At 42.8% G+C, this 23,816-nt stretch overlaps 1 long non-coding RNA gene across 1 annotated transcript in view; it reads left to right on the top strand.

The window, feature by feature from the left end:
- Positions 1-23,816, top strand: part of LOC145516292 (uncharacterized) — a 232,578-nt gene that overhangs the window by 119,610 nt on the left and 89,152 nt on the right. Inside the window, exon 4 of the long non-coding RNA XR_014061275.1 lies at positions 20,298-20,474. This is a non-coding gene — a long non-coding RNA (uncharacterized LOC145516292). The remainder of the gene's footprint in view (positions 1-20,297; positions 20,475-23,816) is intronic.

Here is a 23,816-nt window from a genome sequence, read left to right as displayed (position 1 = left end):
CAAGCACATTTACTACACAACTTATTTTTCTAATTTTTGCCTATAGATGTTATTAAGTATGCTGGGTAGACCATCATTTATTTGTGAAAAAATAGCATTTCCCAGTGCATTCCTCAGAGTGGCCACCAGCTGTCTGGGACCTGGTCCAGATCTAGTTCCAGATTGGGTCTTTAAAGACTTCATGGGAAACTGGCCCTGCCCTCAAGATGGTCCCCTCGGGGTTGGCTCTCAATTGAGTTCAGGTGCAACAGAAGCACCCCCCTTTCGAGACCCCCCATGTACCTGGTGCATACTTTTCCTCCAATGAATATGTACTAAGTAGCTTAATGAATAGATAGCAGACCTCTGTATACAACAAAGGTCTACACTGTGATAAACTGCTTTTGAAAGCAAGTACAGCAATTTACAGCAATTTAAAATGCTTCCACATTTAAGTTTTAGGTCTCTGGACAGATATAGATCCCAGTCTACAGTCCATTTACACTTCAGTACTTAGGAGGAAGGCTGTGCTTTTAAGGAGCACAAGCAAACGCCCTCTTTTTTGGTGATATACTTTTGAAACACCACCAGTTGTTTATTCAAGTTCCTATTGTTTCAGTCCCTACTAGAATGAATTCCTAACAAGACGATGAATAATATTGTAGGGAAATGAGGGAATTTGGGGTCACACAGCATCTCGGGGCAGGAAGAAGCTAAGACAAAGACCCAGGGGACTGGGTTTCCAAGGAGAGAACATAAGGGGTGAGACTTTGGTTAGTGGCCAGAGAGCGATGCTCCCGCTGGTCTGCGGGCCTGGTGATGCACCTGAACCTCCAAAGCATATCTGAGGGCGTTTCGAGTCCAGGAACCTGAAATCCATCTTTTTCCTTCCAGGTACGTCACTGATGCTTATCCTCGTGATCCCACAAGTTTAAGGTGTCAGATCAGTCAAGCTTTAGCCAAACTATAGTTTTGTCTTGGAAATTTGTTCTTCAGGTTTTTTGCCTTTATGATATTGGCTTTTAGGCAATAGTCAGAAAAGTTGTCAACCTCATGTTTTATTTGCTTACTTGTTTGTCCATTTAAATCACAATACATAGAGATAAAGTCCAACCACACTTTGCATCTGCCCTACATTCATAAAGTGAGTATCCACGTGTGAGCTATTGTCATCTGATCAAGAGCATTTTGTATGTTTTTAACTTGTAATCAACTATATTTTTCTTAGGAAAAGATGGCAGTGAAAGGAAAGGATCAAGAACATTTAGAAGCTGAAAGGAACAGGGAACTAATAGTGCAGTGTTTCTTTTGCTCATTAAAATGGACTCCACATAGAACATGATTTTCCCCAAATGCTAAAGATATATATTTCCACAGAGTTTTAAAATTCCTAGATCAGCTATAATATAAATTTTTCAACTAAAGCATTAAAAAGACTAAATTTTCCTCTGGCTAGAAATACATTGTTCAAACCTCCTTACACACAAATAGACATGACTTACTTTTCCATATACCATTCTTTTCAGACATCTATCAGTATAAAATAATCCAAAATTATCTGTCAGTATAAAATTTAGCCAGTGGTTGTTTTCCAGAAGGTTTATTTTCAAGTTACACCATGATTTACTAAACCTTTTATACATTTGTCTTGGTATTTCTGGATTACTACATTTATGAAACTTCCATTTTTTGTTATATAATGTTTGCTATAAACAGAAGAGGCAGAAATGATTTAACAGTTCAAGCAGGGTGTTTGCTAAGCAGCTAGATGTTAGGCAGTGAGGAATGGTCCCTCTTACTCAGTTACCCCTGCTCCGTGTACAGCATATTCTAAGGTTGTTAGTTCAAAGGTGTTTCTGCATTTGGTGCATCAAATGGAAGAAAGTGCTTATGAAATATACAAACATTTTTCTACCAAGTTATGCTAATTTTCTAACTCAGCTAACTGTATTCTTTCATTCCTGCATGTACTTGGTATGTTGGTAGCTCTTCTAATAAATAGAAGAGATAATTTACATCAGTTTATTAACTTTATCTAAAAAGATACTTACAGAATGCCTGCTTTTATTTGAAGCTGGATTACTTCCAAATCAAAACATTTCCCTACGTAAGTCTCAGTGCACTCACATTATAATAACATTAACTTCTGACCGGAGCAGAAAAGGGGATTATAAACATGGAGAAACTGGATCTTTCTGGATCAACGAGGCCCATTGCATTTAAACAGAATCAGTCTCTCTCTTTTTCTCTCTCTCTCTCTCTCTTCAATCATGTTGTAATCCCTGGCTTCTATGAGCAGTATTTAGTTTTGAGGTAATTTACTGTCCTCTTAAAACAGAAATTCTTCTACTGCAAATACAACTTAAACTCAGTTGAACAAATTCACCCCTTTGTTGTTGTTCAGTCACTTAGTTGTGTCCAACTCTTTGCAACCCCGTGGACTGCAGCAAGCCAGGCTTCCCTGGTCCCCCCCCGGTCCCCCAGTCCTTCACTATCTATCCCAGAATTTGCTCAGATTCATGTCCATTGAGTCGATGATGCCATCTAACCATCTCATCCTCTCCCTCCCTCTTCTCCTTTTGCCCTCAATCTTTCCCAGAATCAGGGTCTTTTCCAATGAGTCAGCTCTTCCATCAGGTGGCCAAAGTATTGGAACTTCACCTTCAGCATCAGTCCTTCCAGTGAACAGTCAGGACTGATTTCATTTAGGATTGACTCATTTGGTCTCCTTGCTGTCCAAGGGACTCTCAAGAGTCTTCTCCAGCACAATTCGAAAGCATCAATTCTTCTGCACTCAGCCTTCTTTATGATCCAACTCTCACATCCATACATGACTACTGGAAAAACCATAGCTTTGACTTTATGGACCTTTGTCCTTAAAGTGATGTCTTTGCTTTTTAATATACTGGCTACTTTTGTCATAGCTTTCTTTCCAAGGAGCAAATGTCTTTTAATTTCATGGCTGCAGTCACCATCCACAGTGATTTTGGAGCCCCAAGAAAAGAAAATCTATCACTGCTTCCACTTTCTCCCCATCTATTTGCCATGAAGTGATGGGACGGATGCCATAATCTTAGTTTTTTGAATGTTGAGCTTTAAGCCAGCTTTTCACTCTCCTCTTTCACCCTCATCAAGAGACTCTTTAAATCCTGTTCACCTTCTGCCATTAGAGTAGTATCATCTGCATATTTGTGATTGTTGATATTTCTCCTGGCAATCCTTTTTTTTTTTTTAACTTTACAATATTGTATTTGTTTTGCCATACATTGACATGAATCCACCATGGGTGCACATGTGTTCCCCTTCCAGAACCCCCCTCCCCCCTTCCTGCCCGTCCCATCCCTCCAGGTCATCCTGGTGCACCAGCCCCGAGCACCCTGTATCATGCATTGAACCTGGACTGGCGATTCGTTTCACATATGATAATTTACATGCTTCCATGCCATTCTCCCATATCATCCTGCCCTCGCCCTCTCCCACAGAGTCCAAAAGACTGTTCTAATTATCTGTGTCTCTTTTGATGTCTCGCATACAGGGTTATCTTTACTGATTGACTAAATACCATATATATGTATTCGTATACTGTATTGGTGTTTTTCTTTCTGGCTTACTTCATTCTTGATTCCAGCTTATGATTCATCCAGCCTAGCATTTCGCATGATGTACTCTTCATAGAAGTTAAATTCACCCCTAGTATACATTGAATAACTTTTGAGACGTTGTAAATGTGGTGATGCTGGAGAGGCCACTGGATTTATAAATATTCCTAGTACTGCAATCCCCTCTTATCCATGGTTTCAGTTACCTGAGGTCAACCACTGTTAGAAAATAGTAAATGGAAAATTCCAGAAGTAAGCCATTTGTAAGTTTCAAATTGTGCGCCATCTGAGCATCGTGATGAGATCTTGCTCCGTCTGCCCCATGTCCAGTGCATCCTGCCCGTCAGGCACTTAGCAGCTGTCCGAGGGTCAGACAGTCAGACAGACGGCCCTGATATCAGTGCCTGTGCTCACACGCCCTCCTTTTACCTCACACTCACCCCAAAATGCAAGAGGAGTGGTGCCGGGAATTTGAATGTTTCCCGACTGTGTATAATTTATAAGTTAAACTTGATCACAGACGATGTTTGGGTGGAAGAAACAGTGTACTTAGGACCTTGTACCAGCTGCAGTTCCAGGCATCCACTGGGGGTCTTGGATCGTAGACCCTGAGGATAAGAGGGGACAACTCTACACAGTCAGTGTTGATACAGATAGTGTTACTCTAGAGTCTGGGCAGTGCTACCAGCAGAGAGAGGAAGAGTTGGAAATCTCAGTATTTCCTGCAACAATTCCCAGAATAAGTTCCTTGTGATAAATAAATGTAGGGAGTTGTGGGCCTCCCCAGCTGCCCAGTGGTTATGAGTGCTCACTTCCACTAATGAGGGTATGGCTTTGATTCCTGGTAGTGGAACTAAGATTCCCCCATGCCACGCGGCTTGGCCAAAAAAAGAAAGAGAGAGAGAGAAAGAAAGAAAGTAGTTTTTCAAATGAGACCCAAAAATCACAAATGATAATCCAAGTCTTGGCCCACTTACTGCCAACTGCCTCCAAAACTTGGCTCTAGGAAGTAGTTTTATTTCTAAATAAAATGAGTTCACATCCTGAGATTACAAATGAAATGCAATCTCTTTTATATCTGCCCATTTATATGTGGAACTTGTTTCTTTGCTTAGATTTTGAGGTCCACAAAATATCTCAATTACAATTCAGGAAAATTTATTATTCCGCAGTAATATATTCAACTGGGGAAAATCAATTTATGCATATGTAAAATCTGAGCCAGTCTTTCTCATAAAGATGTAAGAATTATAACATCTGTGGTATAGACAGTTTTTCCAAATAACATTATTAGGTGTGCTACAATTGAAGTTGTCAGCATTTTTCTGCCATTGGAGCTGACCGTAATTAACTACATAACTCTTCCTCGAATCTCCTAAATTACCGTTAAGTGTTCTCTCTACGCTATCTCTCTGGAAAACGTTGTGGCTGGGAATCATGTGAACAAGAGTGTCATTGCTCAGCCTAATTCTACCTGCAGCGGATGTAGGAAATAGAACCCCGGAACCATCAGTACCACAGGCCATCTGGGAGTTCCATTAACCTCGTGCAATTCTCACAGAATGAAAACCAGACACAATGATTAGTTTCTGAGCACTGCCTCCGTGGCTGACTTATGCAGTCGGGTGTAATTTACCAGACGTCATTATACAAAGAAATGTGACTTTTTGTGTGAAGTTATTTGAGGCAGCTTCTCTGTCTTCTGCTTTCACCAGACTCCGAATACCTGGATTATATCCAGTCTGGCACATAATGTGGGGCTGTGTTTGTAGAGTTTCCGCAAACATATGAGCCATTTCTTATAACAAGTGTGTCCCTGCTTCTTGGGGGACAAGTTGCTCCTCAGGGAAATGGAGGTCAAATCCTCGGAGTGAGTGTCCTGGTGCTGCCTCTTGCCAGGGGGAAGGGGGGGCAGGAGAGGAGAGAGTGTGTCTTCCTACTTAGACAAGCAACCAGATGGTGGTGGGAACACAAAGGAAGCCCAGCAGGGGAAAAGCTCAGGGCTGACAGAAGCCTTTTCCCGGACTCTCACTGTCTCCCAAGGTGGGATGACTACAGATTCTCTGATGGAGAGAAGTCTCTGTCCTGTAACTCCAGTTCTTAATTTCCTGCCCCAAGCCCCGCCACCCACACCATGTGAAGTGACACATCTTGGATCTTGGAAATTCACAGCAGTGCCCTGAAAAACATGCGAATGAATGAGGTCAATAAGGAGATTAAGGGGCCTTTCTCAAGTATTTATTATTTTTCTTTACTGCTATTGCAAAACACCTTACAATTTTTTCTCTTCTTTCCTTTATGTTTTTTTCTTTTTCCTTTAAAAAAATTTTTTTTAATTTAGAAACAATTGTAGATTCACAAGAAGGTGCAAAGAAATGCACAGGGCTATGTGTGCTTTCCCCAGTTCCTCTAGTATTAACGTCTAGCATGACTGTAGGGTGGGACCCAGGGCAGGAGATGGATGTGGAATAAGCCAGGAGCCTGTGTGGGTTCCTCCAGGTATGCAGGCGGTTCCGTGGGGGATGTGTCTGGGGTACAGAAGCTGTGAGAGGGACATTTAATTGTAGATGTAAGTTAGTCAGGCTTTCACATACAGTATGATGTTAGTTGTAGGTTTTTGTTTTTCTCTTTATCAATTTGAGAAGTCCTCTCTAATTGCCTAGGGCATTGTTGTCATGCATGAGTGATGAACTTTGTCAAACACCTTTCTTTTTTTTATTTTTTTTTATTTGTTTGCCATACATTGACATGAATTCACCATGAGTCTACATGTTTTCCCCTTCCAAAACCCCCTTCCACCTCCCTCCCCATCCCATCCCTCCGGGTCATCCCGGTGCACCAGCCCCGAGCACCCTGTATCATGCATTGAACCTGGACTGGCGATTCGTTTCACATATGATAATTTACATGCTTCCATGCCATTCTCCCATATCATCCCTCCCTTGCCCTCTCCCATAGAGTCCATAATACTGGAGAAGGTATGGAGAAAAGGGAACCCTCTTACACTGTTGGTGGGAATGCAAACTAGTACAGCCACTATGGAGAACAGTGTGGAGATTCCTCAAAAAACTGGACACAGAACTGCCATATGACCCAGAAATCCCACTGCTGGGCATACACACTGAGGAAACCAGACTTGAAAGAGACACGTGTACCCCAGTGTTCATCGCAGCACTGTTTATAAAAGCCAGGACATGGAAGCAACCTAGAGGCCCATCAGCAGACGAATAGATAAGGAAGCTGTGGTACATATATATACACAATGGAATATTACTCAGCTATCAAAAAGAGTACATTCGAATCAGTTCTATTGAGGTGGATGAAACTGGAGCCTATTATACAGAGTGAAGTAAGCCAGAAAGAAAAACAAACACCAATACTCTATACTAATGCATATATATGGTATTTAGTCAATCGGTAAAGATAACCCTGAATGCGAGACATCAAAAGAGACACAGATAAATAGAACAGTATTATGGACTCAAATACCTTTCTACTTCAATACTACAATAGTGTGACTTTTTTAGATGGTTGATGTGGTGAATTGCATTGATTGATTCTTAAATATGTAAGCAGCCTACATAGCTGGAGTAAATGCCTTACAATTCAGTCTGGTAAGATTTAGTTGTGTTTGCTGAGGACTATCCCAACCAATGTTATGAGAGCTATTGGTCTGTAGTTTCTTCCTCTCTTTCTTTCTTCTGTTTTTGTTTTTTTTAATGGTCTTTAATTATAGTTTCAGGGAAATGCTGGCTTCTTAAGATGAGTTGAGACTTATCCATCCATCCCTCTACTAGTCTAGGAAAAAAAATGTTTTAAATTACTGTTACTTCTCCTTGGTTGAGTATTTGGTAATATTTTCCGTGAAATCATCTGAGTTTGAACATTTCTACCAGGTTTTGTGCCTTCCTGGTGAACTGCATACACATCACTACACACTTAGGTGTAGCTTTATATAAAAGTGTTGTAGTAAAATGTTGGCATTTTTTTTTACAGAAAAACAGCCTTAAGAATATGTATTTTTTAAGGTAAACATGTATATTTGGGTTTGATCCCACGTAATTTATATTTGGGCTTCCCCAGTAGCTCAGCTGATAAAGAATCTGCCTGCAATGCAGGAGACTTCTAGGTTGGGAAGTTCCCCTGGAGAAGGGATAGACTACCTACTCCAGTTTTCCTGGGCTTCCCTGGTGGCTCAGATGGTAAAGAATCCACCTGCAATGTGGGAGACCTGGGTTTGATTCCTGCATTGGGAAGATCCCCTAGAGAAGGGAATGGTAACCCACTCCAGCATTCTTGCCTGGAGAATCCCCATGGATGGAGAAGACTGGTGGGCTGAAGTCTATGGGGTCACAATGAGTCAGACAGACTGAGCAACTAAGCACAGCACAATTGACATTTACTGAAGGCATGTGACATTCTAGTAAGATAAAGGAGTGATGCTGGCAATTAAAATATGCCAAAGAGAAGCCCTAAAGAGCTTTTATGTGAAAAGGTGAAAAAAATAAGGAAATATTATTAATTATTAATAAGGAAAGGAAAAACGGTATACTGAAACTTCTAGGATCTACAGTGAAAACTTCTTTCAGAAATTTCTGAAAATCTTCCAGAAAGAATGAAGAGACAGAACCAAAGCAAAAACAACACCCAGTTGTGGATGTGACTGGTGATGGAAGTAAAGTCCAATGATCTAAAGAACAATATTGCATAGGAAGCTGGAACGTTAAGTCCATGAATCAAGGTAAATTGGAAGTAGAAAATGGCAAGAGTAAGCATCAACATTTTATGAATCAGCAAACTAAAATGGACTGCAATGCGTGAATTTAACTCAGATGACCATTATATCTACGACTGTGGGCAAAAATCCCTTAGAAGAAATGGAGTAGCCATCATAGTAAACAAGAGAGTCCAAAATGCAGTACTTGGTTGCAACCTCAAAAACGACAGAATGATCTCTGTTCATTTCCAAGGCAAACCATTCAGTATCACAGTAATCCAAGTCTATGCCCCAACCAGTAATTCAGAAGACGCTGAAGTTAAATGGTTCTACGAAGACCTAAAAGACCTTCTAGAACTAACACCCAAAGAAGATGTCCTTTTCATTATAGGGGACTGGAATGCAGAAGTAGGAAGTCAAGAGACACCTGGAGTAACACCAAATTTGCCTTAGAGTACACAATGAAGAAACAACTGAACTTCCAGAGGTTCAAGCTGGGTTTAGAAAAGATAAAGGAACCACAGATCAGATTGCAATATCCGTTGGATCATTGAAAAAGCAAGAGAGTTCCAGAAAAACGTCTACTTCTGCTTCATTGACTATACAAAAGCCTTTGACAGTGTGGATCACAACAAACTGTGGAAAATTCTTAAAGAGATGGGAATACCAGACCACCTGATCTGCCTCCTGAGAAATCAGTATGCAGGTCAAGAAGCAACAGTTAGAACTGGACATGGAACAACAGACTGGTTCCAAATAGGAAAACGAGTATGTCAAGGCTGTATATTGTCACCCTGCTTATTTAACTTATATGCAGAGTACATCATGAGAACCGCTGGACTGGATAAAGCAGATGCTGGAATCAAGATTGCCAGGAGAAATAACCTCAATAACCTCATATATGCAGAAATAACCTCAATAACCTCAATAACCTCACCACCCTTATGGCAGAAAGCAAAGAAGAACTAAAGAGCCTCTTGAAGAAAATGAAAGAGGAGAGTGAAAAAGTTGACTTAAAACTCAACATTCAGAAAACTAAGATCATGGCATCTGGTCCCATCACTTCATGGCAAATAGATGGGGAAACAGTGGAAACAGTGGCTGACTTTATTTTGGGGGGCTCCAAAATCACTGCAGATGGTGACTGCAGCCATGAAATTAAAAGATGCTTGCTCCTTGGAAGAAAAGTTATGATCAACCTAGACAGCATGTTAAAAAGCAGAGACATTACTTTGCCAACAAATGTCCGTCTAGTCAAAGCTATGGTTTCTCCAGTAGTCATGTATGGATGTGAGAGTTGGGCTATAAAGAAAGCTGAGCACCAAAGAATTGGACCTTTTGAACTGTGGTGTTGGAGAAGACTCCTGAGAGACCCTTGGAGTGCAGGGAGATCCAACCAGCCCATCCTAAAGGAAATCAGCCCTGAATATTCATTGGAAGGACTATGCTGAAGCTGAAACTCCCATACTTTGGCCACCTGATGCGAAGAACTGACTCACTGAAAAAATCCCTGATTCTGGGAAAGATTGAAGGCAGGAGGATAAGGGGATGACAGAGGATGAGATGGTTGGATGGCAACACTGACTTGATGGACATGAGTTTGAGTTAGCTCTGGGAGTTGATGATGGACAGGGAAGCCTGGTGTGCTGCAGTCCATGGTGTCCCAAAGAGTCGAACAAGACTGCGTGACTGAACTGAGCTGAACAGTGAAAACAAGTTTTCTATCCATAGGAAAAAGAAATTCATGCTACTTTTGCTGTCACACCTAAAACTGCAAAAGTTACAGCTACAGTACGTGATAAATGTTTAGTTAAGATGGAAAATAAGTTTGTACAATAAGTTATTTTGAGAGAGGGAGGTCATGTTAACATAGCTTGCATTACAGTATGTTGTTATAATTGTTCTGGTTTATTATTATTACTAATCTATTACTGTGACTAACTTTTACGTTGAGCTTATCATAGATGTTTGTGTGGAGAACACAGATATACTAGAGTTCAGCCCTACCGGTGGTTTCTGGCATCCTCTGGGGGTCTTGGAATGCATGCCCGGTAGATAAGGGGAAGTGACTGTAATGCCTTTTTGCCTGTTGCTTTAGTGCCAGAGAAGCGTGGCATATCAGGTGGTCATCTCAGCATAAAGTGCAGTGGAAACCATCATTGTGCCTCCTTGCCTATGTATTTCTCCTTTGAAAACCAAAACTTCCAAATAAACAGAGCCAACTTTGTAACTCTCAAGGTCAGTATGCAAATAGATTCTTAGGTTTCACAATAGGAGGAGACACTCTCTCATTTCGACTTCCTTATAACTGGACTTTCTTAGTTTGGCTGTGGGCAAAAGTGACCATATGGTTTCCAGTTCAGAGTGTATGTTAGAGCCCATGGAACTGTGCACCACCTTGCCTGTGCATTACTAGACAGCTGGTCCCACAAGTGAATTTTCAGGAGCTCACCCTCATTCTCTAAAGCCAGCCACTCCTGGGTTATGAATACTGAACGAGATAAATGAATCCCATGGGTATAAGATCATCGTCCAGCTCCTCTTCTCCAAAGTGAGCTCTAGGCTGGGGAGCATTGGGTGTGTACCATGATGGTGGAAGGGCATTCTACTAATACAAGGGAGCAGCACTGCAAAGGGCAGAACATAGCTATAATGTAAATGAGCTCTCTATTCCAGTGATGAAAAAGGGTTACCTCTTCACTAAATACACCCAATGGGATTAACCTGCCACCAGGTGGCTAGGTGATATCCCAAGCCATGGTGCCACCCCCTTGGGCTCTGCTCTTTCTTGTCAGGCACTTGACCATGGCAGGGGTCTGCTTGGTCTTTCTGGGGAGTCTGTGTTGTTGCAGCAGTGTAGACACCACACCTTCACAGGTATGAGCAGTCTGCACCTGAAGACAATGAGCAAATGCTCTTGTGGCTGGGGAAGCTGAGGGCCAACCTCCACGGAATGGGCGAGATGAGACCTGTGGCTACATAATACCTCACTGAAGTCTGAAGTGGGTGTTCTTCCTGACTATTTGCATGGCACACCCTACCTGCTTTAATACACACTGTGTGCTTCTTGGCCACATTTTTTCACCAGTTCTCCAATTCTGTTTTCCTAAGTTACTGACTGTTTAGCTAAACCATCCAGCGTATTCCATGATTCAAACAAGATTCCTATCTCTGGACATGTTTCTGTCTGGGAAAAGGGAAAAACCAGATTTATGGTGACTCAGTCAGTAAAGAATCTGCCTGCAATGCAGGAGACTGTCCACAGTGCAGGAAACCCAGGTTCAATCCCTGGGTCAGGAAGATCCCCTGGAGTAGGAAATGGCAACCCACTCCGGTGTTCTTGCCTGGAATTCCATGGACAGAGAGCCTGGTGGACTACAGTTCATAGGGTCACAAAACAGTCAGACATGACTTAGTGACTGCACCACCACCATCTGTGCAATAGGTAGATTTCTACTCACCACACTGCTTCTTCTTATCAGTGGAATGCTAGTCTTACAGCCTCCATTTACTTGCTGACGGCTGCTGTCAAGACAGTGTGAATAATCATCAGTAAAACAAGCCTGAGTACCCCTCCCCCAGCTGTTCACAGGAAGTCCTCATAAATAAGTTCCCGTTAAGAAAAAAACAGTAAAACGACAAAAATCAGTACCGTGGGACTCTAAGCCACCTGTTAATTCAACCTGTCTAAGACTTCAGGGGCTTCCCTGATAGCTCAGTTGGTGAAGAATCCTCTTGCAATGCAGGAGACCCCAGTTCGATTCCTGGGTCGGGAAGATCCACTGGAAAAGGGATAGGCTACCCACTCCAGTATTCTTGGGCTTCCCTTGTGGCTCAGCTGGTGAAGAATATTCCTGCAATGCGGAAGACCCGGGTTTGATCCCTGGGTTGGGAAAATCCCCTGGAGAGGAGAACGGCTACCCACTCCAGTATTCTGGCCTGAAGAATTCCATGGACTCTATAGTCCATGGGGTTGAAAAGAGTCGGACATGATTGAGTGACTTTCACTTCACTTCAAGACTTCAGGAACTGCTCAAGCATAATTACATATGTAAGCTTATATAAAGAAAGCTGAGCACCAAAGAATTGATGCTTTTGAACTGTGGTGTTGGAGAAGACTCTTGAGAGTCCCTTGGACTGCAAGGAGGTCCAACCAGTCCATCCTAAAGGAAATCAGTCCCGAATATTCATTGGAAGGACTGATGTTGAAGCTGAAACTCCAGTACTTTGGCCACCTGATGCGAAGAGCTGACTCATTTGAAAAGATCCTGATGCTGGGAAAGATTGAAGGCGGGAGGAGCAGGGGATGACAGGATGACATGGTTGGATGGTATCACCGACTCGATGGACGTAAGTTTGAGTAAGCTCCGGGAGTTGGTGATGGACAGGGAAGCCTGGCATTCTGTAGTCCATGGGGTCCCAAAGAGTCAAACACGACTGACGTGAACTGAAGCTTATATGTGATATACGTGTGTATACACACACAACACACATATCAGCTGCCTGGGCATCTCTGAGCCCAGTCAAGCTGACACATACATTTAACCACAATACGTGGACTGGAAACAATGAGCAGTGCCCTCACAGCATGGATTCAGCAGCTTGCTCCATTGTTAGTCACACCTGACTAATCATTGTTAGTCTGAGAAATGGACATTTTATTTTTTGTGTGTCTTTTTTAATTTTGTGTTTGTGAAGTTTCTTTAATCTCATCTTCGATAATTTTTTAAGTCCATTTAAAAACTTGAATGATGGGCCCACGCTTGCCATCGAAATTGCCATGCTACTTTATTTTCAGCATCTATTTCTCATTCATTTCTAATGTGAATTTTAGTCACAGCATTTCAGTTTTTTAATGGTATTATTTTAACAATACTGGCCATATTGTCATGTATTTGTGTCTCTTTCCTCCATTTTAAAAATGCAGAGAAGTAAACAGAAACTAGGCATTTACAGATTTTGTACTCTAGCCACTCATCCATTTGACAAATAGCTATCGTATCATGCCCTGCAGATACTAAGATAAATAAAGCATAATTACTATACTCAGGCAGCTAAAATATCTACTACAGAGGTAAAAAACAATGCTGATGACATTGGTGGTATGAGTTCCTGACCCATGTGTAGAAATAAACAGAAGCTTGATTGCACAAACAACAGCTGATTTTATTCCTATTTTTATTATTATTATTTTATTCCTATTTATTAATATAGCACAAATGTTTGTGCTATGGAGTAAAAATAGACATTACTCTCTAAGGGCACCTCTAAATACCTCAGAATTGACTGCCTCTTTGAATCCTGTGCCCCAGCCAAGCCTTTTCAATGTCCCATCTACAAGATGTAAACACCCCCATATTTATGACAACATGGGGTATCTCGCACCAGCCATCCTGGTGTTTGCCTGAACCCATAGTTTTGATGCAGTTCAACAGCACTCATGGTAGACTTGTGAGCCCCTATTATATCCCAACCACTATAAGATTCCAGTGACACTAGAGTGCTGTCTACTCTGGACATTTCCATTTGTTTATACATGAAGCAGTGATAATGCTGCAGGCTGGGAACTGTGGAGCAGGAAGAACAGTGTGAGCGATCCCAGGGCAGGACTCCTGTAAATCAGTCCCAAGTACACTCTGGAAGTTTGTAATGTAACATAGGTGATGCTTTTTAAGCGGCCTAGCATATAGCAAGTGCTTGATTAATGCTAACCCATATTCTATCATGACTGCAGTTAGAATTCTTACAACACACTCATGACTGACACAAAAACACAGCAGCTGATGAGCAGTAAATATGTAGTCAAGCAGAACCAGATGACACAAGCGTTAGGTCTTCTGTTGTGGCCCACGGGTCCTTAAGTTCCTGTCCTCCCTTGCTCAGCCTCTGTTGCCCACACTGGAGATTCTTGTTGGTCCAGACCCAGGCTCACTGATGGCCCTGCTGTCCCTCCCTTCTTCTGCAGAGCCCACCCACTGAGTTTTTTAAAATTTTTTGATTGTTAATATTTTTAGTTCTAAACTTTTTGTTTGGTTCTCTCTTCACCTCTGAGACTCTTTAGCTTTTCATTTGTTTCCAGTTTGTTTGTAGTCACCCCCTGAAACATTTTGAGGATGGCTGCCTTAAAGTATGGGATAATTCTAACACCAGTCATCTCACTCTGGACGTATTGCCCTTGATTGATTGTCCTTTTCATTCGACTTCAGTCTTTCTCTTTCTTATGTGACATGTGACTTTCATATCAAATCTGGGCATGTTTGTGTTGTCTTCAGTCAGTTTAGTTGCTCAGTCATGTCCAACTCTTTGCGACCCCGTGCAGCATACCAGGCCTCCCTGTCCATCACCAACTCCCGGAGGTTACCCAAACTCACGTCCATTGAGTCAGTGATGCCATCCAACCATCCCATCCTCCCTTCTCCTCCCTCCTTCAATCTTTCCCAGCATCAGGATCTTTTCAAATGAGTCAGCTCTTCACACCAGGTGGCCAAAGTATTGGAGTTTCAGCTTTAGCATCAGTGAATATTCAGGACTGATTTCCTTTAGGATGGACTGGTTGGATCTCCTTGCAGTCCAAGGGACTCTCAAGAGTCTTCTCAACACCACAGTTCAAAAGCATCAATTCTTCAGCACTCAGCTTTCTTTATAGACCAACTCTCACATCCATATATGACCACTGGAAAAACCATAGCCTTGACTAGATGGACCTTTGTGTTGTGTTATGAGAGTTCAGTCTTATTGGAACCTCTGCTTCAGCTGGCTGTCTCCCACACCATCTAGCTGGAGACTAGGACTGACAAGTAGGACACAGGTCTAGGTCCCCATGCAGCCTCTGTTCACACAGTGGTGTTTGCAGTGGGAGGTCCTCCCTGCTGCAGGTAGCAGGGGTCACTCTGGCCAGCATGTTTGCCTCAGAACTGCATGCACCTTTGTGCCCTGAGGGACCCCACAAGTGTCGGGGTGCCTCCAGAGGGTGACTATCTGAGGGTGACTTGGCCTGTTCTGCTGTGTGTGGCAGCAGACCCCACTTTTCCTGTGGTGTTTGGCTGGAGTGTAGCAGTCATGATCGAAAAGCTTTCTGTACTGCCGGGCTGCCCTCCCCTATTTCTGAGCCTAGAGAGAACAGCCTTTGATTGGGGTTGCTTTTCTTCATTCCCGTTGGTATCTCTTCAACTCTAATTCAGTATTAATAAGGCAGAAGGTGACCCAGGAAACTCACCACCCCATCATTCCTTGTATCCTCAGCCCCTGACCACCTAGCAGAGTCTTCTGACGTTTGCTTCTTGCTTAAAACCCATGGTTACACTTAGAGGGAGGAGTAGGAAGAGATGTTTCTACTAAACCCTCCTTGAAGTAGAACTCGAGGGAGAGAAATTTTTAAAGCATGAAAAACTAAATTCAATGCAGTGGCATTGGTGTTTGCATCACCATCCAACAGTTTTAAATTGCTGATCTAGTTCACATAACTCAACCCAGAATTAATTAGCATGTACCTAGGGAATGCAAACTCACTTAAATATTAGCTTTGATAAAAGGTAATTAATCAGGCAAATTTAGCAGCACAACAGAATGGATTTATTTCAAATTCAAATAGTGATGATTTAAGGATTATCAACTCTTTGGGATTAGATGAATAATCAGAAACTGAAAATCCCCTCTAACATTCACAGTTGTCATTAGTTTTCGAGTCTCACCCCGTTAGATACGGTTAGAGGGAAAAATTAAGGTACAGCTAATGTCCTAGAAAGGTTACTGATTCTAATAAACAAACAAAAATGTTTGCTCTAGAGAGTGAGCCACACTCTGAGGCCAGGGTGGGCCTGGGATGGGGTTCGTGCAGAGGGACCTGGTCTCCTGACCAGGTTGGCGACTGCTCTCCCTCAGTTCTGCATTGCAGTCACCTGATGGCGGCTGAGCAGCGTGCCAGGCTGGTAAATAAACACCCGGAGAGTTTCAGGAGTCGTTAAGAAATCACACTGTCCCCCAGTAGCCGGGCTTCCAAGGAGGCAGGAAGGAGATGGAGCAGAACGCAACCAACTGGCTACTATTTTGGCAAGAAGAAGGGACAGGAAATACGATATTCACTGGAAAAGTAAAGAGTCTGCCCAAATTAGGAGCCATCCATGTTCAAGAATCATTCTAGTGTGAGGTAACATTTTACACGCCTTTACTTCATTATAATCTAGGTTTTTGGCACATTAGACAGTGGCAGTGTGGAAGCCATATTTTATGATGGGGGGGTCATGCATAAACATCACAATTGTAGCTTCTTCCTGTGCTGTCACAAGCCTCCCCGGACACCAAGGTCTCCAGGTCCTGGATTTGTCTGGTGCCCTTCTGACATTCCAGAGGGCTTAACCCAGGACTGCACGTGGTCACCCTTACTTAACAGATGCATTGCAATGAAATAAAACTTGTGATTTGGCCATCCTCAAAAGCACAAATTAAATTAACATTTCTAATAGCTGTCGTTTACCTTTCAAATTCTGCCAAGAACATGAAAAAGAAAATTAGTGACATTTCATTTTGATAGATACCATAGCAGGCATTTTAGTAAAATTGTGTAACTAATTCATAGATTGCCAATAAAATGTCCCCAACAAGTGTATTCTGTCTCAAAATATGATAGAACTTGCCGATTTCCAGATGGACAGGCAGACCACCCATCTGTACCCAAAGCTTGCTGCTTCTTTCCTCTCAAGATCATCAGTCATTCTTTCTCTGCAAGAAGTTTAGTTCAGTTCAGTTTTATAACCAGAGCTGCTGCTGCTGCTGCTGCTTTAGTCATGTCCGACTCTGTGCGACCCCATAGATGGCAGCCCACCAGGCTCCCCTGTCCCTGGGATTCTCCAGGCAAGAACATTGGAGTGGGTTGCCATTTCCTTCTCCAATGCATGAAAATGAAGTGAAAGTGAAGTCGCTGAGTCATGTCCGACTCTTCGCGACCCCATGGACTGTAGCCCACCAGGCTCCTGCATCCATGGGACTTTCCAGGCAAGAGTACTGGAGTGGGGTGCCATCACCTTCTCCTATAACCAGAGGGGAATTGAATAATTCTGTTCAAACCTGTTATTCAGAAGAGAATAAAGCCTGAGGACAGAGCCCTGAACCTGCCCTTCCTGGGACAGCGGGTTCAGGAGCCACACTTGTGACCTGACCCTCTGAGTCCCAGAAGCGTGACAGTCACAGAGCCGCAGGCCTCTCCGCACCCTGCCTGCCAGGCCCGAGGCCGCTCAGGGGGTGAGGGGCGGGGGAGGCTGTGTTCACACCAGCTTTCACTGGCTAACGGGTAGCCTTGGTCCTGTCACATCACTCTCCGAGGACTCACACTCTCTCTCTGTTCCGAGAGAGAAAAGGATGACATCACTCGTAGTTTTCCCTCCCGTATGGAAACTCTATAATTCCATAAGCAGTTCTACGCTCACATATTGTACTGTCTAAACTCAGTTGCTCAATGCAAGTGTAATCCTCATGTATTATGAATACTCAGGCTTGTTTATCAAATACTTCAGCTTTCCCAATCACATATGTCCTGCTTTTAAACAGAAGGTAACCTTTCTGATGTACCTGTTTTGGTGATTGAGCATCCCCATTTTCAACAACTTCAGAAGATTTTTTACCCTTGCTTTTTTTACCCTCCCTACGGAGGTAAGACTGTACAGGCCACATTGTAAAGGCAAAAATGTCTGTGTGACACAGGAGAACGGCCTTACAGGAAAGAGCACTTGCCTGTAGAAGAACAGTCTCCCTCGTTTCCTCTGTCTTACTGAGCTATGAGGTTGTTTACTGCTGGACCATGGAATTTAGAGAATCAAAGCTGAGTGGCGGGGATGTGCTGTCAGTGGCACAGGAGTTAGAGCGGGTGCCGAGGGAGGCTTTGCTTGTGGGTCCCTCCGTCATTTCTCCTCTGCTTCTGGGTACAGAGAGGGAGCTTCCCCCTTAGGACGTGAAGTTGGGCACAGCAGTCACTACCAAGCTATAATCTCTGCTGGTGGACCCTCTCTTCCTTTGGGCAGCCCAGATGACAATACGGATCTGGTGGTGCCTGTAGAAACGGGCAGAAGTCAGATCAGGTGGGGCTGTGGCCACGTCCTGAAAGTCAGGTCTCTGTAAACCACGTGGCACCCCACTGAGGTCAGACATCTGAGGAGCAGACTGTGAGGGCGTGAGATTCTGGGGTCCACCTCTCCTCTGAGGAACCCTGGCTCTCCTCACTGGTTAGCGTGTCACCCATCATCAGGATCATCTCCTGTTCCTATCCTCCTCCCTCTGGATTCCCAAGCTCTGCATCAGAGTGATTCCCACTGAGCAGCCATCCTGACTCTGGGAGAAGGTATTCTTCCTTTAGTGTTGGGGACTTCTTTCCACATCCATGGGAATCCTATAAAAGCACATAAGATATGTCCTTCAACTTCAACTCGATCATCTGACCGTAAAGAGTGAAAACCAGCATCAACCAATTAGAACACGAAATAAAATGAATATGAAGCTAACTGAAGGGCATTTGACACTCAGGTTTTTATTTTCAGACCATGCAGGAGCAGTGCCTTTGCATCTTTGTATAAAGATGCGTGACCATGGAATCAAAGAGGCACACAGAACAGGGCTTCCTAGTTCAGTCTGGAGATGCGTCAGCAGAACTCCCTGACAGGCAGAAGCATTCCGAGTACTGAGGAGTGTTTCAGCATCGTGCTGGACGTTTCTCTGCTTCCACATTTCAGGGCTCTTCTGGACAATTTAGATCCATTCATAGAAATGCAGAGTAGTCTTGCTACTGGATGTCAGCTGGAAACAAACAGAAGGGGAACTTGGCTGGTAGGTGAAGTGCAATTGAAGTATAAACATTTCAAATATAAGTGCATGTTGAAACACACGTTTTACTAAAGGATTTCTTCGAGCATGCTGGGTGTAGGTCTGAGGTTTTTTTTTCTTTTTTTTACTGCAAGTTTGAGAATCTTTGCGTTTAAACTTTCCTGTACATCAAAATCAAAATAAAATTTTCCCCGGAGTTGAGCATGAACTAACAAGAGATCTTTAGGGTAACGTGGAAATCTCTACAGGTGAGAGAGGCCGATGTGGAAGGTGAAGAAGTTTTATAAAGTGAGGTGATGTATTGACTACATGGGGGAATCCTGACACAATGTATATAGATGTCAGATCACCGTGACACACACTTTGTTATCACATCTCAATAAAGTTGAACTAAAGCAGAATCACTGGTTTATAGGTTGATTTACAGTCATTGTCAGTGTCCCCGCCTGTGCCTGTGCTTTAAGCGCTGTGTGTGCTTGTGGTCAGTGGGTCCTGACCAGTGCAGATGCTCACACACCTGAATCCAGGCAGCCTCCATAATCAGAAGAACCCTTAGTACCACCTGTATATACATCCAGTGCATCACCCCAGGACATATCCTCTGCTGTTGACTTTCATCATCTATAAAACAACGAGCATAGTTATCTCACTAGAAAGTTCTTCGTTTCTACGAATCTCGCCTTTGATAAGGGATACAACCATTCCATGTGTGTGTTACAATTATTACTTAAAATTCAAATCTCTTTCCTTTACACTAATTATACCTTCTGTGTTTAATTTACCAGATGACTTTAACACTCCCTTGTTCTGAGTTGTGCAGTGTTTTGAAATCGAATTTTAAAACTTACCTTTGCTTACTTTAATAAATTGCTTGTATTGTTAGTTTGGGCTTCCCAGGTGGCTCAGTGGTAAAGAACCTGCCTGCCAGTGCAGGAACTGCATGAGGTTTGAGTCCGATCCCTGGGTCGGGAAGATCCTCTGGAGGAGGAAATGGCAACCCGCACCAGTATTCCTGCCTGGAGAATTCCATGGAGAGAGGAGCCTGGCGGGCTACAGTCCATGGGGTCACAAAGAGTCAGACACAACTGAGTGAGCATGCATGCACACATTGTTTATCCAACTATTAAGGATGAAAAGAACATCAGAAGTAATAGAATCACCACCGTACCCTCTTGTCTGCTTACCTTCTTCAGGTGGTGAGACAGAGCCTCACAGGTGAAGTGAATTCCCAAATCCATGCCCGGCGTGTACCTGGATGGGGCTTAACCCCAGTTAAACACATCGATGTGGGAACAGAGATGATGCCGAGAGAACACTGGTTGCCTGACTGTGACAATACCGATACCCGACTCTTCCATGTTGGCAAGCTGGTGAGTGGATTGCACTCTACATTTTAAACTTAAAATGATAAAGTCTGCTCTCCAATAACTGAAATTCAGGGGAAAGTCAGGAAGGTGCTTTGTTGTATCTGAAGTTGTAATCAGTTTGCTTTGGGGAGATATTTTTTCTTACCACAGAGAGAAAACATTTTGTGAAATAGTTACTTAACCTTGTTGCACATAGCCTGTATTTATTTTTATCAAGCTCAAAACATGAACAAGTTTTAAAGTTTTTCCATCAGTGCTATTACAGTTAACATTCACGGCACTTATTAAATGATTTGTGGTCACCATCTTTTCTCAATCCAGTAACTTTCTGAGTTGAGGGGGGAGGGAAATGTCTGTTTCTCTAGTATTGGAACCTAAGAAACACAGAAAACAGGTTTACAAAAATATGAAACTCTAAAATACATGAAGAAAGTAAATCTTGTGACCAGATTATATGTAGAGAAACTGTCAGGCGTGCGCTTTGCTCAGCTGTTTTGCTTTATTGATTATGAAACAGCTTTGCTTTTGAGATCAACTCTTTGTTTTGGAAAAACACTAAATCACTTAATATGTTCATTGCACACAAGGTTAAGTGTTCTAAGAGAGCCATTGTAAGGTGGAGCAGATGCAGGCAAAGAGGAATGTTAACGTTGCCTTAAGCAGGGTGAGGTGACAAATGATGGGCTCCATGGGAAAAGAGGCTGTTTTCAGGAGAAAGGCGAGCATACTGCTCATAAGCATCAATGTGTAAAAGGTGCAATGTGTTTGAAGTATGACAGTGGATTTGATAAACTCTGAATGTTGCCCATGAGTTTGAAGGTGGGAATCTGTAAGTGTAAGTCTCAGTCGTGGCAGATATCTGAGGGCTGGTATGTGAGGATGAGGAGTTTGCTCTTCTTCCCCCAGCCTCTGTGGGGTCCATGGGGTGGGTTACCTATGGCAGTGGCTGGCTGAGCACCGACTCAGGGAGAAGTGAGCGATAATTGAACCCGAGGCTGGGAGTCACAACCATCCTCTTAGAAGCATCTTCAGTACCTGTCTAGTACTTGACTTGTACTCACTAGCTGGGAGAGAAAGGCAATTGTAAAGAGTTAGAAATTCAGGAATTAGAAACTCGTTATTGCAAAATTCACACTTACATTCAAGAAAGTAGGGAAAACCACTAGACCATTCAGATATGACCTAAATCAAATCCCTAAAAAATATACAGTAGAAGTGACAAATAGATTCAAGGGATTAGGTCTGATATACAGAGTGCCTGAAGAACTATGGACAGAGGTTTGTGACATTATACTAGAGGCAGTGATCAAGACCATCCCCAAAAAAAAGAAACGCAAAAAGGCAAAATGGCTGTCTGAGGAGGCCTTACAAACAGCTGAGAAAAGAAGAGAAGTGAAACGCAAAGGAGAAAAGGAAAGATACACCCATCTGAATGCAGAGTTCCAAAGAATAGCAAGGAGAGATAAGAAAGCCTTCCTAAGTGACCAATGCAAAGAAATAGAGGAAAACAATAGAATGTGAAAGACTAGAGATCTCTTCAAGAAAATCAGAGATACCAAGGGAACATGTCATGCAAAGATGGGCACAATAAAGGACAGGAATGGTATGGACCTAACAGAAGCAGAAGGTATTAAGAAGAGGTGGCGAGAATACACAGAAGAACTGTACAAAAAAGATCTTCATGACCCAGATAATCACGATGGTGTGATCACTCACCTAGAGCCAGACATCCTGGAATGCCAAGTCAAGTGGGCCTTAGGAAGCATCACTACGAACAAAGCTAGTGGAGGTAATGGAATTCCAGTTGGGCTATTTCAGATCCTAAAAGATGATTCTGTGAAAGTGCTGCACTCAATATGCCTGCAAATTTGAAAAACTCGGCAGTGGCCACAGGACAGGAAAAGGTCAGTTTTCATTCCAATCCCAAAGAAAGGCAATGCCAAAGAATGTTCAAACTACTGCACAATTGCACTCATTTCACATGTTAGCAAGGAATGTCCCAAATCCTCCAAGCTATGCTTCCATGGTACGTGAACTGAGAAATCCCAGATGTACAAACTGGATTTAGCAAAGGCAGAGGAACCAGAAATCAAACCCAACATCAGCTGGATCATATAAAAAGTAAGAGAATTCCAGAGACACATCTACTTCTGCTTCATTGACTACACCAAATCCTTTGACTGTGTGGATCACAACAAACTTTGGTAAATTTTTAATGAGATGGGAATACCAGACCACCTGACCTGAGAAATCTGTATGCAGGTCAAGAAGCAACAGTTAGAACCAGACATAGAACAATAGACTGGTTCCAAATTGGGAAAGGAGTACATCAAGGCTGTACATTGTCACCCTGCTTATTTAACTTATATTCAGAGTTCATCATGCAAAATGCCAGGCTGGATGAAGCACAAGCTGGAATCAAGATGACCAGGAGAAATATTAATAACCTCAGATATGCAGATGACACCACCATTATGCAGAAAGCGAAGAGGAACTAAAGAGCCTCTGGAAAGTGAAAAAGCTGGCTTAAAACTCAACATTCAAAAACCTAATATCAGGGCATCAGGTCCCATCACTTCATGGCAAATAGATGGGGAAACAATGGAAACAGTGACAGACTTTATTTTCTTGGGCTCCAAAATCACTACAGATGGTGACTGCAGCCATGAAATTAAAGGATGCTTGCTACTTGGAAGAAAAGCTATGACCAACCTAGACAGCATATTAAAATGCAGAGACATTACTTTGCCGACAAGGGTCCGTCTAGTCAAGGCTATGGTTTTCCCAGCAGTCATGTGTGGATGTGAGAGTTGGACCATAAAGAAAGCTGAGTGCCGAAGAATTGATGCTTTTGAGCTGTGGTGCTGGAGGAGACTCTTGAGAGTCCCTTGATAGTTGTTGTTGTTCAGTCCCTAAGTTGTGTGTGACCCTTTGTGACACCATGACTGCAGCAGTCCAGGCTCCCCTGTCCTTCACCGTCTTCTAGACTTTCTCTAATTACACCAGGTCACCCCAAAGCTGCCTGTTTGAACCATGATAGTTGAGTCTCATCTAAAATTGGCTGTGCTTCGACACGTCAGTAATTGACAGTGGTGAGCAGGTACAAACACTGCGACAGGCAGTTTATTGTCCTTGTGGGGGATGTGGCTGAGGATGAGATAGAGGGATTTTTACAGCCATTCTTTACAATGAGGTAGCAAAATGAAAATGACTCGTTCGTTGGCTTTTAGTTTTGGGTAAAGAAATAAATTGAATCTTAGGCACAATTGGGGTTTATTGCAAAGACACTATAATCACCTAGGTAGGCATACCTTCTGCTTTCCCTGGGGATTAAGCAGCTCTCAG

This window comes from Giraffa tippelskirchi, chromosome 8 (genome assembly GCF_054371585.1).
Source record: "Giraffa tippelskirchi isolate mGirTip1 chromosome 8, T2T-mGirTip1v1.2.pri, whole genome shotgun sequence".
Lineage (NCBI taxonomy): Eukaryota > Metazoa > Chordata > Mammalia > Artiodactyla > Giraffidae > Giraffa > Giraffa tippelskirchi.
This window is presented reverse-complemented; position numbering and strand designations above follow the sequence as displayed.